Source organism: Saccopteryx bilineata, chromosome 10 (assembly GCF_036850765.1).
Source record: "Saccopteryx bilineata isolate mSacBil1 chromosome 10, mSacBil1_pri_phased_curated, whole genome shotgun sequence".
Taxonomy (NCBI): domain Eukaryota; kingdom Metazoa; phylum Chordata; class Mammalia; order Chiroptera; family Emballonuridae; genus Saccopteryx; species Saccopteryx bilineata.
In genome coordinates this window covers 24,453,036-24,468,266 of record NC_089499.1, presented here as the reverse complement: position 1 = coordinate 24,468,266, position 15,231 = coordinate 24,453,036, and the positions used below count along the sequence as shown (strand labels likewise).

At 47.5% G+C, this 15,231-nt stretch overlaps 1 protein-coding gene across 3 annotated transcripts in view; it reads left to right on the top strand.

Annotated features, from left to right (window-relative positions):
- The window catches only part of RARB (retinoic acid receptor beta), a 187,452-nt gene that overhangs the window by 110,616 nt on the left and 61,605 nt on the right, over positions 1–15,231 (top strand). The gene's annotated exons all lie outside the window — the stretch shown is intronic.

The window sequence follows — 15,231 nt, the reverse complement described above, 5'->3', positions numbered from 1 at the left end:
TTACATGAATATGCTTGACCAACTGATTGGGTTAGCGAATGCTCTCTGGCAAAGATCCAGGGAGAAGAGTTAAAGATCCAGCTCTCAGATAATTAAGAACATGGCCCAAATGGCTGGAGCCTGGAAAGAGGCTTCCTCTAACTGTCTCTAAAGTGAGAATTTAACTTCAGTCTTTATGGAGAGCAGCCCAGGCACTGAGCCACGAGATGAGGGGATTCTTCCCAGGGAACGCAGTTAAGAAATTTGGAAAGAGAGGCATTGCTGTCCAGGACATTAGAGGTTCATTTTAGAGACTAGCCTCTCCATGTCCGACACTCCTAAACCTACTTTAAGCCTATGCTTGCAATTTCAGCATGCTGACAGCAGGTGGCAGGCAGCACTGAGGTTGTGCCAGATGTCCTATAATACACAGCTAGGGTTCCCTCCAGTGACAACTGATGAGTTGAAAGGTATTGAGGAATCAAAAGGGAATTCTTTCTTTCTTTCTTTCTTTCTTTCTTTCTTTCTTTCTTTCTTTCTTTCTTTCTTTCTTTCTTTCTTTCTTTCTTTCTTTCTTTCAGAGACAGAGTGAGTCAGAGAGAGGGATAGACAGGGACAGACAGACAGAGATGAGGACAGGAGAGAGATGAGAAGCATCAATCATTAGTTTTTCATTGCGCGTTGCAACACCTTAGTTGTTCATTGATTGCTTTCTCATACGTGCCTTGACCACGAGCCTTCAGCAAACCGAGCAACCCCTTGCTGGAGCCAGCAACCTTGGGTTCAAGCTGGTGGACTTTTGCTCAAATCAGATGAGCCCGCGCTCAAGCTGGCGACCTCGGGGTCTCGAATCCAGGTCCTCCGCATCCCAGTCCAATGCTCTATCCACTGCGCCACCACCTGGTCAGGCCAAAAGAGAATTCTTTATGAAAGAGTAACACTTCCTAAAAGCACTACTGAGGCCTCTTCCACTTTTTAATCCAATGGACTCCTTGGAAAGGCCCTGTCAGTGCATACTAACAAAAATTATTGAAAAGAATTATAATGTGGTTTTGTAGGGGGGGACACGATTGTGTTTATAGAAGCATAACATGCGCTATATACCTCAAGATGCAACAAGTTCTGGATATATGGTTATGTTTTCTTCATCTTGAATAAGAAATCCCAGAGGTAAAATAAGTATATTGGTGTCAGGAAATAATAGACTATAGAAAGATGATAATAGTACTAAAAAGTAAGTAAATCTAAATCACTAAGATAATGGGTCAGACTTAATGTCTAAAGAGCAGCCTGCCTTGCGGTTTGACTTTCACAAGAGGGTAGAATTGTTTCTCATTATACGTCTTGGGCTTTTGGTTTCCAAAACCAATAGTACAAGCACACGGAAGGCAGGATCATGTCTGGATGTGCTTTATGGGTGGAAAGGAGGAAGCTACATTGCATTGCATTCTATAGGCCAGTAAATCAAGCACTTCCTAAGTTTCTACTGCTTTCCTTTGATCTGTTCACTTAGTGGCAGAAACCATAAAATGATCTGATAGAAGGAGCAGAAAGTCACTCCTAGGACTCTAATTAGACTCCCGAGTGAAGGAAGAACACCAGCTATCAGGCCTCAGGTAAAGCAGGGACTGCCTGTAATAAAAGTGATTAAGTTATGCAATTGAGAGGATGATTGAAAGAGAAATGAACTCCTGGACAAAATCAAAGGTCTCGCTCTCCAACACGAACACTTCTGAATTAATCGCACGTTAAACCCCGGCTTCCTTTCTTGGGGTGACGCTGACTCCTGCTGTCTGTTCCGCTCCTCTTCCCGGGCTTCTCAGAGATCCTTCACAGAATCCAACGGAAGTCCTTCCTCGTGTTTTCCAGGTATCAGGAATGCTTGTACCATGTGGCCCTTGAAGAAACCCCCAGATTATGTTCCAATCAACTCAGCTCTAACTTCTTATAGTATTGAGGGTTCGGTTTATTCTTTCATCAGCAATGATTGGAAAGCCTGAGGAGTATAGACTTTGGAATCAATCCACTGAATTGGAAACCCACCCTTACCGTTTCCCAGACTTAAAACCTTGAGCTAATAACCAAGACCATTTGTAAAATTAGAGTAATCACGGTACCTACCTCAAAGGTAGAGAAGGTGCAATGGGAACCTATGGACAGTGCTTTGGCTCCTGGTACCTACGTAGGTACTCAACTCAATAAATGTTAGTTATTTGTATTACTATCACTGCCACTCTACTGTCATTATTAGTGGTTCTTCAGTTACCTTTTCTGAATCGGAGGCATACTCAGGGCTGTGAAACTTGTTTGTTTTTTTGTTTGTTTGTTTGTTTGTTTTTATATTTTTCTGAAGTTGGAAACGGGGAGGCAGTCAGACTCCTGCATGCACCCAACCGGGATCCACCCAGCATGCTCACCAGGGGGGGGATGCTCTGCCCATCCGGGGTGTTGCTCTGTTGCAGCCAGAGCCAGTCTAGCACCTGAGGCAGAGGCCATAGAGCCATCCTCAGCACCCAGGCCATCTTTGCTCCAATGGAGCCTTGGCTGCAGGAGGGGAAGAGAGAGACAGAGAGGAAGGAGAGGGGGAGGGGTGGAGAAGCAGATGGGCGCTTCTCCTGTGTGCCCTGGCCAGGAATCGAACCCGGAACTCCTGCACGCCAGGCTGGGCCCTGGCTGGTTGGCTCAGTGAAACTTGTTTTTATACTATCAGTAAAAGCAGAGAAAGGTCCTTGTTTCCGAAATCCTATGGGGACATCACCTGTGCTTTTCCCACTTTCCCCTTTCCATTAAGTATCTGGGACAACCAGTGTCCCGGGCCCCTGTGGCACAGGGATTGCTGAACACACCTGTTTGGACGCAGCCCTTTTCTTGTCAGAGGCCATATCTCTCTTTAGAGAAAATGTTATAAAGAGAGGCATGTGTCACTTAACGATGGGACTGTATTCTGAGAATGCATCATTAGGTGATTTCATCTTTGTGTGAACATCACTGAGTGCATGTACCTAGATGGTATATAGCCTTACCCGCCCCCCAGGCTACATGGTATAGTCAATGCTCCTAGGCTATAAGCCTGCACAGCATGTTACTGTGCAGAGCAAGCCGAGATTAAGTCAAGCACAAGAGAAAAGGATGCCATCAAGGGACGAGGTAAACGCTGGATGCACGAGGCTGCTGCCCGTGTTAACACAGCACACTGTTCCACAGCAAACTTACTTTTTTATTAAGTGGAAAGAGTACATTCTAAAATGACGATCAAAATTATTGTCTACTAAATACATAAGCCATTAATTTAGTCATTTTTATCATTATCAAGTATTCCACACTGTACTCAATTGTGTGTGCTGTGCTTTTATATGACTGGTGGCGCAGTAGGTCTGTTTACGCCAGCTTCCCCACAACCACGTGAGGAATGCGTTGCCCTGGGACAGCTCTGATGTCACTAGGCATGTTTCAGCTCCATTATAATCTTATAGGATCACCATCATATATGCAGTTCCTCATTGACCAGAATGTCCTTATGCAGTGCATGACTGTAAACAGAGCTGTGTTTCACATTTGCATTTCAATTTATGTAGTGTGAGTCCTTTGGGATTAGCATCTCAGAGTCGGTCACCTTTAACTAAAAAAAAAAAGAAAAAAAGAAAATTGCAGCCGAGCCAATGCACTGAAAAGTTGTCTGTGGACACTCAGTCCCTCCAAAGCCTCCACCTCAAGAGGCCCGAGCTGTGTGACACTGAGCCGGAGCCGTATTCTGTATGCTTGCCAACAGCATGAAGGAAAGGGTCAGAATCTCAGTGTGGCTATAGGAGCAGCAAAGTCAGAACAGATTGGATTTGTGGTGTGAACCGTACGGAGAGTGGGGGCGAGAGGAGCGGTCAGGTTGAGCTTCCCTGTGCAAGAGCGAAGGCGAGGACGCAGGTGGGGGTTAATTCAGCCGCCAGCCGGCCGTCCTGTTGGTTACTTCGTTTCTCAGGGCTTCGGGTCGGCGGCTGTGGAACATGGTTCTCTTCTTTTGTTTCTTGATCAATGAACATTGATGGGTTCTGAGTTGGAACTCTCTGGGTTGGGGGTCAGTGGTCACTTGCTCGGGGTGATGTTGAAAGGACTGTGGTATCTGGCATTTAGGAGCCTGTCCTAGCTCCTGGCTACTGGATCCACTCCCTCCTGGCTGTGTAACCTTAGGCGGGATACCCCTCTACGACTCAGTGTCCTTATCCCTAAAATGGAAGAGAATTCCTACCTCAGCGGGTTGCCGTGCAAATGAAGGAAGTGATGACAGCGAGGTGCTAACAGGAGTGCTGGGCACAGAAGGAGCCATTCGTACGAGTTAGCCGAGGTGAGGAGGCTCCTGAGGATGCTGACAGTGATGCCAAGGCCCCGGCCCACCTTCACCCTCCACTACGCACAACCATCTAGTTCCCAACCTGCTGCTCCACCCGTGTTAGGGTTGATGAAGACATTAAAAAAAAAAAAAAATTCTGCCTGGCCTGTGGTGGCGCAGTGGATAAAGCATCGACCTGGAAATGCTGAGGTCGCCAGTTCAAAACCCTGGGCTTGCCTGGTCAAGGCACATATGGGAGTTGATGCTTCCTGCTCCTCCCTTCCCCTTCTCTCTCTCTCTCTCTCTCTCTCTCTCTCTCTCTCTCTCTCTCTCTCTCTCTCCTCTCTAAAGATTAATAATAAAGGCCTGACCTGTGGTGGCGCAGTGGATAAAGCATCGACCTGGAAATGCTGAGGTCGCCGGTTCGAAACCCTGGGCTTGCCTGGTCAAGGCACATATGGGAGTTGATGCTTCCAGCTCCTCCCCCCTGTCTCTCTCTCTCCTCTCTCTTCTCTCTAAAAATGAATAAACTAAAAAAAAAAAAAAAAAAGATTAATAATAAAAAAATTTTTTTAAAAATCTAATCCCATTTTAAGGACAAGAAGCTAAAGTTAAGAGTGGTTAAGTGTCTTTTCTAAAATCACACAGCTGCTTAGGGACAAAGGCAGACCTAAAACTGTTGTCTGCAGAATTCCAATGTAGTGCTAATAACATCTGCCACGCCAAATTTCCACCAGAAGAAGGACTTTAAAAAAAAAATTTTACTAAGGTAACATTGGTTTATAACAGCAATTTTCAACCACTGTGCCACAAGAATTTTTTAAAACATGCAATACCTAACGAGTCAGGGGCACTGACCTCTTTTCTCTTAGACTGTCAAATAAAAAAATGACAATAGCCAACGCAACAATAGCCATCTAGTGTGAATGAATCAAGATGATACCTATATTTTTGTGTGTGTGTCAGCTTGGCAAAAAATATATTTGGGAGTGTGCTACAGAGTTTTAATAATTATTAATAGTTTATGTGTACCATGAGATGAAGAAGGTCGAAAATCACTGATTTAGAACATTAGTCAAATTTCGGGTGTACAACATTATGATTCAGCATCTGCGTACACTACATCATACTTCCCACCAAAGTTCTAGTTCCCGTCCGTCACCATACACTCGACCCCCTTCACCCACTTTGCCCTCCCCATACTCCCCTTCCACAGTAACTCTGTTCTCCGTATCTATGGCTTTGTTTTTGTTGTGTTCGCTCATTCATTGGTTTCCATTTTACATTCCACATATGAGGAAATAAGGCAATTTAAAGTGCAAATGCCCAAGACGACTGAGCAGGTTCAGTTTCTTCAAGGCTTAAATGGAAGTTAGATTATGCCAATCCATTTCAACCACACACAGCCAGCTTATAGCAAAGCCCACGGGGTGGGGAGCGGGCAGGGAGCGGTGGACAAGATGGACTTGAGACATTTTGTTTCAAGTCAAACCATTTCTCACCAAGTCGAGTACAAAACTAGGTAACAGTCATAGTTTCAAAAAACAAAGATATATATATATATATATTTATCTCTGGGCTCTGGTAAATATGGACAATTTAGTACATCTAAGAGAGTTAAACTGGTGAACAATAAAATGCAGATGTGTTGCTGTCTGAGCAACTGCAGCCATGTATTTCTGGAAGAAATACTCTCTCAGCATTTCCTTGGTGGACAGACACAGCGGTGAGGTTTGCGAGGTAACTGGTAGGGAGTTACTGCAGGGCAGGAGCCTTATCATGAAAGAAGAATTTTAGAAGCCCTAGAAAAAGAAAGTCGGGGCATTTTTTTAGTGCAACATTGGATTGAGAAAGAAAAGAAATCTATGTTTTGCTAAACAAGATGGCCGATCCAGTTTAGAGAAATTGATTGAGTAAGAGACTTAAGTTCCAAGAATCATGAGAAAAACTTGTCCAAGACTTCCCTGGGGAGCACCCAGATCAAAACGTCGACTCGGGGGCTCTCTCCGCAGGTTGCTGGCGAGGGGCCTGCTGCAGTTGGAGGGTGGAGGGGCGGCTTGGAACTGAGTCAAGAAAAGACCCCAAACCCACAGGGACAGAGGGAGTTGAAAGTGTGATCTGGCGGAGTGGGAAAGAAATGGAGGTTGGTCAGGCGAGGCCTGCGCACAGAAAAGTGGCTGGAAACAAGAAGCATCTGGAGAGGGCCCTTCTCGTGCTTTCAACTCATGCCAAGCTCATTGAGTAATGTGAGCGTGCGTCCTTGTGAATTATTGCAACTGTGCGTCGTGCTGTCCCCGAGGCGGCCTTACCCGGCAAGTCAAGATCGGTGGTGTTTGCATAGGCTCTGTGTGGGCTGTAAGTCTGTTTGTATGTGTGTGTGTGTGTGTGTGTGTGTGCATGTGCACGCACACACGCACGTGTGGTTATTGATTATAGTCTCCATCCCCAGGACTGTGCACTGACTGATTCGATTTTTACAATTTTTTTATTTTTTTTATTTTTCTGAAGCTGGAAACGGGGAGAGACAGTCAGACAGACTCCCGCATGCGCCTGACGGGGATCCACCTGGCACGCCCACCAGGGGCGACGCTCTGCCCACCAGGGGGCTATGCTCTGCCCCTCCGGGGCGTCGCTGTGTTGCGACCAGAGCCACTCTAGCGCCTGGGGCAGAGGCCAAGGAGCCATCCCCAGCGCCTGGGCCATCTTTGCTCCAATGGAGCCTCGGCTATGGGAGGGGAAGAGAGAGACAGAGAGGAAGGAGAGGAGGAGGGGTGGAGAAGCAGATGGGCACTTCTCCTGTGTTTCCTGGCCGGAATCGAACCCAGGACCTCTGCACACCAGGCCGACGCTCTACTGCTGAGCCAACCGGCCAGGGCCTGATTTTCACAATTATTTAACATGGCAGCTCCTATAATTCCCGTACCGCCGAGGTGAGGGCTATTTGGCTGTGGCGTTTCATTCCTAACCCCACGCTGCCCTGTGGTGGTGAAGAAGCTTCCGGAATGAGGGGGATGCATGCCCCAGTGTGTATTTCCGAACCGCCTTATCGGGATGCTCTCTGCTGTTGGTCCAGCCTCGGGTGCTGAGAGGTTTTGACGTAGGAGTCCCCTGGGCGCCTGGGACAGAGCCGTGCAGCTCACAAAACTGAGGATGGAGGTTTTAACTATATAGAATCAAAAGGAGGATTCCTGCAGAGCTCCACCCAGGGCCTCGCCCCAACCCCAATCCTCCTACCTTTGCTCCCCTCACATACAGCTCCCGAGATCTCAGCCCGCCTATTTGGTTTCTGCGTGGAAGTCTGGGGAAATCTAGGTCAGCTTATCCATGTAGAAAGTGTTACTTGATTGAGTTAACTCTGTCCAAACTGCTGCCTCGATGCTCCGTAGCAACAACGTCCCTTGTGTCCTGGGCCTTTTTTTTTTTTTTTTTGGAAGTTTTCAGAGGCCTGCAGGTAATCACTTAGATTCAAAATCAACAATGAAGACCCTTCTTTTTTTAGAAATACTGTTTCCTGGTAACAAGTGTCTGTCTTTTCAGCTGTTTTGTCTGACACTAAATCAGTCCAGCCTTTTCGATTCTGAGAGGACTTCAGGCGAAATTGCCAATGCCCGTCCATTGGTGTCCAAAAAGATCACCAGTCGGACGGGACGGGAGGCTGAGACCCATTTCCTGGTTATGGAATTTCCTTCTTATTCCTGTAATCTGACCCAGTATCATTAAACCCACACTGGATATCAAAAGAGAAAGTAAGCCCTGGCTGGTTGGCTCAGTGGTAGAGCGTCGGCCTGGCGTGCAGGAGTCCCGGGTTCGATTCCCGGCCAGGGCACACAGGAGAAGCGCCCATCTGCTTCTCCACCCCTCCCCTCCTTCCTCTCTGTCTCTCTCTTCCCCTCCTGCAGCCAAGGCTCCATTGGAGCAAAGTTGGCCCAGGCGCTGAGGATGGCTCTATGGCCTCTGCCTCAGGCGCTAGAATGGCTCTGGTTGCAACAGAGCAATGCCCAAATGGGCGGATCATCACCCCCTGGTGGGCGTGCCGGGTGGATCCCGGTCGGGCGCATGTGGGAGTCTGTCTGACTGCCTCCCCGTTTCCAGCTTCAGAAAAATACCAAAAAAAAAAAAGAGAGAATGTGGTTCTCTCGGTTGCTAAACATCATCTTCAGTTATCTCCTCATTAGGGTTTCAGATGTCTTACAGTTGGGATTTTTTTTTTTTAATTTCTTCACATTATAGTCCTGCTGTTTTATAATAATACCTTTCAACATTTTAGAGGCACGCAGCTCTAGGTAGGGTTCGTGGACCAAAGTAGGTCCCTAAACTGTTAACAGACCCGATGACATAGGTATAGAGGTTGAGAGTAGACGTTTTGAAACTTTCAGCAATTCAGTATCTCTCCAACATCCAAGCAGCATTTCATTTTCCTAGCAAGCCATCTTTATTGTATTTTCTAAAAGCATTTGTCAGTTGTAGATTAGCAATGGAAAAAAAAAAAATCCTGGTTGAGAAAAACTATTGTTCCAGCATCCATCGTCTCATTTGATGCTGCCAGCAGGTTCGTGGCGGAGCTGGGGACTGCATGTTTAGCCCCATTTCACAGATAAATAAACCTGGGCTCGGAGAGGTAAAAAGAGTTAGCCGGGCCTGACCTGTGGTGGCGCAGTGGATCAAGTGTCAACCTGGAATGCTGAGGTCGTCAGTTCAAAACCCTGGGCTTGCCTGGTCAAGGCACATATGGAAATTGATGCTTCCTGCTACTTCACCCCCCTTCTCTCTCTCTCTCTCTCTCTCTCTCTCTGTTCTGTCAAATGAATTGAAAAAGTTAGTCCCATGTGTGGTATCATGATCCAGTTTCACTTTGCTAATTGCAGACCACTAAAGCAAGCTCATTGGCAAATATTCTTACCTGGGCTTTTCAAAGGTGGTCTCTGTGTACAATTGACCTGGAGTGATCTGTGAACAGATAACATTTGCGTTCTCCTAATTCATAAAACCATTTAGACCCCAACAGACTGGCCAGTTCCTGTTGTTTCCCAAAGTAGGTAAAACATTGTAACTGCGTAGATGCTCAAGGTTTGGAAGAGACTCTTGAGGTCCATGCAGCCCCTTGGCATTGATTTGCACAGCAGACAGCCTATGTACCGTGGGAGGGCTGTACCACAATAGACAGCATTCTGTTTGGGTCAGTAGAGACAAAGTGCTTCTTTGTGTCACGCCCACCCCTACCTCTCTACTTCTACCTGTTGGCCCTGGACCTACCTCCTCAAGATATTGTGAATAAGTCACAATATTTGATCATAGGCACATGCACCTCCTGAATCTTTTTCCTCTACCTCAAGTCAAATAGCTCTAGTTTTTTTAATGATTCCTGTGTGGTATGACTTCGGTATTCCATCCCTAGTCTCAGCATCCTAGCTACAGTCTACATAGTCTTTAGTTAATGTTCATTTTTGAATGGATGAGTCCCCAAAGCTAAAGCTGGCATCCCAAAGGTGGTCTGTCCAGAATATAGGAAACTGATCATCTCCCTCAATCCAAACACTGTATTTCTTATAATACAACCTAAGACTGTACTACCTATTTTTCCACCAGAGCATATTGCTTTCCTGTAATAAGATAAAATTGCTGTCTTTTTCATATGCACATCTTCATTTGGCAAGTTACTCTATTGACCCACTAACTTATTAACTGATGATTCCTTACTTCACCCACCATCCAGCCAAGCATCCAGACAGCCAACCAGTGGGATTCTGTCATTTCTGCTTCAGAATTTTAATCCTATAATTTATTTTGAGAAGAAATCATGCCCAGTGGAAGGAAAGCAGTTTAGTTAGTGCTTTTTATTTTTATTTATTTATTTATTTATTTTATTTTTTTTTTCATTTTTCTGAAGCTGGAAACAGGGAGAGACAGTCAGACAGACTCCCGCATGCGCCCGACCGGGATCCACCCGGCACGCCCACTAGGGGCGACGCTCTGCCCATCAGGGGGCGATGCTCTGCCCATCCTGGGCGTCGCCATATTGCGACCAGAGCCACTCTAGCGCCTGGGGCAGAGGCTAAGGAGCCATCCCCAGCGCCCGGGCCATCTTTGCTCCAATGGAGCCTTGGCTGCAGGAGGGGAAGAGAGAGACAGAGAGGAAAGCGCGGCGGAGGGGTGGAGAAGCAAATGGGCGCTTCTCCTGTGTGCCCTGGCCGGGAATCGAACCCGGGTCCTCCGCACGCTAGGCCGACGCTCTACCGCTGAGCTAACCGGCCAGGGCTTAGTTAGTGCTTTTAATCTTCCCAGTTAATTTGGTCTGGAGCCTCAGTGTGCGGGTGGGCAGCAGTGGTCCACCTTTGGTCCACACTTCAAGGTATATGGTGAGCCAATTAACGAGATCTCAGCTAGCTGCTGCGCTCTTCGGAATAGAAGTCTATCACCAAGCCCCCAAGGTAGCCACTCCACAGGTTTTAGTTACCTCCCTCATCTTCCTTTCCTTTAAGAATTGCTGATCACAGAGGTCTCTGCTGTGACCTCTGTGTCATCTGTTTCCATAACGTGCGGATTGCACATCTGAGTGTGCCCAGCACCCAGCCCCTGATGGCATGGTCCCTGTGTCCCAGGACCACATCACACAGTTTCTGTGGTTTCTCTCAGGGGGCCAGGGGTGGGAGAGGAGTGGGAAGGAGACCATTCACATTGGTTCACATGTTATAATAAGCGCGGATGACTCCTATAATTAAGAAAAGTAATGATAGAAGAGATTAAAGAGAAAGGAAAGAGCATACCCCTCCCCACTTGCTGGCTGGAGTTCAGGTCGCGGTGGAACCCTCCTCCTCAGTGGCCGCCCGTCTTACTCATGACCAGCTCATTTCCTAACTCCTCGCGTCTGCCCTTTACCCTAACCATGCCAGATGGGGAAACATAACAAATAAGCTTTTGCCCAAGTCTACTAATGACCTCATTCAGAGGTCACCACACCAGAGCCCATGGGCCTTATCCAGCGGGTCACCTGTTTTGGTAAATAAAGTTTTATTGGAACACAGCCAGGCCCATTTGTTTATCTTGATAGTCTGTGGTTGCTTTCCACGTACAGCCACGGAACTGAGTGGTCGTGACAGAGACGAGGTGGCCCTTGAAGCCTGAATTATTCTCTCCCTGGTCCTTTACAAACGCCAGTCGGCTGACCTCTGTTCCGTGTTAATAAGTGCGTTGATCTAGCCTCTCCTGTGGTCTCACTCCCCTCAGCCTCTCGGCTGCCTTGGCTTCTCATGACCGCCGTTCTTGACGGTGCCTTCTCTTGTCCTCTGTGACAGTGAGTGCTCTCTTTGTCTCTCTGACCACTCTTTCTGTCTCCCGTTCTCACCCGTGTTTCAACCGTAACGCACACGGGAGCACAGCTTTTTGTCTTTTTGTGCACTTTTCCCCCCCGTGCCTAGAACAGTACCTGGCACATAGGTGTGGTGAATGGATGCACGAATCTAGGTCTGTCTGGAAAGAAGTTCAATCAGAGCTCTTCCTTTCACATCACCTTGCAGAAAAGTCTCGTTTGGACTTGACAGGTGAACCAGGAGGTCCCAGTCCACAGAGAAGAGTTGAGCCCAGAGTTACAAATATTTCCCCTTACTCAGCCAAGAGCACGGGGCGTCAGGGAGCTGCTTTCCATTTCGTCGGCCCCATGCTGGAGCCCTTGTTCTGACTTGATGGCGATGTGTATGGGAGATGAAGGTGTGGTGTTGCTTCATCTGTTCGCCTCCTCATTGGTCCCGGCTCATGCCACACACAAAGGATGGTAGCTGAGATCCAGTGAGGGTCATAAGCACAGATAGTAGAACAAATGAGGACTTGATAAAGTAGTTCTCTGGCCCCTTTCTTTACAGATTTGTGGGTCCCTCTGTGGCCACCACCATGATACTAGATGAGGACTCAGCCATTCATTTTCAAGAAGGTGGCTCTTTTTCCCCTCCATTCTCTACACAGCTGACTTAGATCATGTTTGTTAAATAAATGAGGGAGGGAGGAAGGGAGGGAGGAAGAGAGGAAAGGAGGGAAGGGGAAAAAAGGAAAGGAAGGAAGGAAACTAGGTGTAAGTTAAGTCTTTTATTACTGAAGTCAGGGATGGCAAAGAGGTTTCATTCTCTATGCTAGTGCTGATCAGTTAGTAGCGGTCACTGAGACTTGCTTGGATCGCTGTGTTGAGAAGGACTCTGAGTCTGTATTCAGGTTCAGTTCAGCAAGAAAAAGAGCTATAACCAGTGAGTGGCATCTGCCATGGGTGTGAAAGATGGGGACTTGGGGCTTACAGCTCATGTTTGTTTGTCTCACTGCCAGGCTATTGAGACAATGTCTATGAAACCTTTCCGAAGTCATTATAAGAGTGGAATGTGAGGCTGCCTGCCTTCGCTACCATCGGCTTCCTTTTTGCTGCATGCTTGGAGCCCCTGCCTTCTCCTTTAGACTACCAGAATTTAATCTTTTGTCCATGGTTATTTATAGATAATCTTTAATACTCCGGCTACATTCATTGAAGACGTAGGTAGAAAATGGAAGGACAGGGGTTTCATGTTGGGATCACTGACGTTGAAGACAGTTCTCTAGAGATCTTGTCTGGTGCAGATTGAAGCCTCAACGCTCCCTTTCTTGCACTCGCATTTGACATGGGCTGGACCCAACTTGTACCTGTTGAGTCAAAATGGGCTTTTCCAATAGTACTTTTAGCCTCTCTGCAAGGTAGCATAAAAGGAAAATGTTCATCTAGACTCAGATTTATTCATTCATTCATTCTACAAGCATTTGTTGCATGCCTACTCTACTATGTGCCACACTGCCCTAGGCATACAGACAGAAATCCCTGCCCACATAGAGATATCATTCTAGTGGGAGGAGACAGACAATAATATATAGATACATAAAGTATATGCTAAGTTAATTCGTGATAGAGATGTTGGGATCACTGACATTGAAGACAGTTTGACAGAGGTCCAGCCCATGTCAAATGCGAGTGCTTTCTTGGGAGCATTGAGGCTTCAATCTGCACCAGACAAGATCTCTAGAGAACTGTCTGACTTCTCATGTTAACATGCTCATGAGAAAAATAGAAGAGGCAAAGGAAAAGTGAGCACTGTGCAGACCCTGGGCGGGGAGCGTCTGGTGGATTAGCCAGGGTAGCTGGGAGGGGCCTCACTGGGAAGGTGGTGTTCGAGTCGAGACCTGGAGTGAGGAAGTGAGCCGTGAGAATGTCTAAGGGAAGAGCTTTTCAGCCACAAGAAATCGCAAGTCCAAAGGCCCGGGAGTATGCAGGGAACAGCAAGGAGTTCACTGTAGCTGGAACAGAGTGAGCAAAGGGAGGGTGGGAGGAGACAAAGTCAGAGAAGCAGCAAGAGGACAGGGTGAACAGAAAGATGCAGCTGACGTCATTAAATTTCTGTTGTTGAGCCTAGAGAAAAAGTTTATAGAACCTTACAAATCTTGACCATCTGTCCTCTGATTGGAAGCTTAATCTTTAGAGAAGTAACAAACACCATCTATGGCAGAGCAGTGATAGGTCTAATACCTATGTAGGCTCTTTGGGGCGTGGAGTTTGAGGATGATAATAACAGCAGTAAGGTTTCTTTCTTTTTTTTTTTTTTGTATTTTTTTTTTTCTGAAGCTGGAAACAGGGAGAGACAGTCAGACAGACTCCCGCATGCGCCCGACCGGGATCCACCCGGCACGCCCACCAGGGGCGACGCTCTGCCCACCAGGGGGCAATGCTCTGCCCCTCCCGGACATCGCTCTGCCGCGACCAGAGCCACTCTAGCGCCTGGGGCAGAGGCCAAGGAGCCATCCCCAGCGCCCAGGCCATCCCTGCTCCAATGGAGCCCCGGCTGTGGGAGAGGAAGAGAGAGACAGAGAGGAAGGAGGGCGGTGGGGTGGAGAAGCAAATGGGCGCTTCTCCTGTGTACCCTGGCCAGGAATCGAACCCGGGTCCCCCGCACGCCAGGCTGACGCTCTACCGCTGAGCCAACCGGCCAGGGCCAGTAAGGTTTCTTTATCACACGATTACTCTCCTGTATTCTTTCTGTATTCAGACCAACTGAGAAGGGGTTCTGTTTCTGCAGAAAGTTTTCCCACGTATCTTTCACCCCAGCTATTTCTCGAGTCCCATTTCTCCCCTAGAATTTTCTGTAGTTATGTATCAGTCAGGGTTGTTGGTCATAAGAAATAGAAACCAACTTGGCCAACTCAAGAAAAGAGAAATTAGTTGGAAAACTATTGGGGGGCTCCCAGGATGGCCTGGAAACTAGTTTGGGAAAGATTTGGTTTGGGAAAGATTTGGTACCCAGTGGCTCAGGCAGGTTAGGAAGGAGGACTCCTTGTGAACAGTTTGGCCAGAATGCCACCATTAGAAAGACTGAACCTTGATCACTTTTCATCTTTCAGATTCTCAGTATCCAGGAGAGAGTGCCCCATTGGCAGAGACCTGGACCTATAAGTGTAGAGGAAAAAGTAGAATATTGGGGTCTCCTCATCCTCTTTACTGAATGAATGGGGCCGGAACCTGCATTTTCCATCCAATCAGAATTATATTCAGTGGGGTAGAGGTCATTTCCTCAAAGGAAATTAGAGTAATGGTAAGGAGGAGGCAGAGATACAAACAACGGCCCCTGTTCCGGACTGCCTGGGTCCTCTCCAGGGTGCAGTCAAGAGTCTCCTGTTTCTACTGTAGAATTAAGAAACACATCTCTGCCCTGGCTGGTTGGCTCAGTGGTAGAGTGTCGGCCTGGCATGCAGGAGTCCCAGGTTCGATTCCCAGCCAGGGCACACAGGAGAAGCACCCATCTGCTTCTCTACCCTTCCCCCTCTCCTTCCTCTCTGTCTCTCTCTTCCCCTCCTGCAGCCAGGGCTCCACTGGAGCAAAGTTTGCCCGGACGTTGAGGATGGCTCTGTGGCCTTTGCCTCAGGTGCTAGAATGG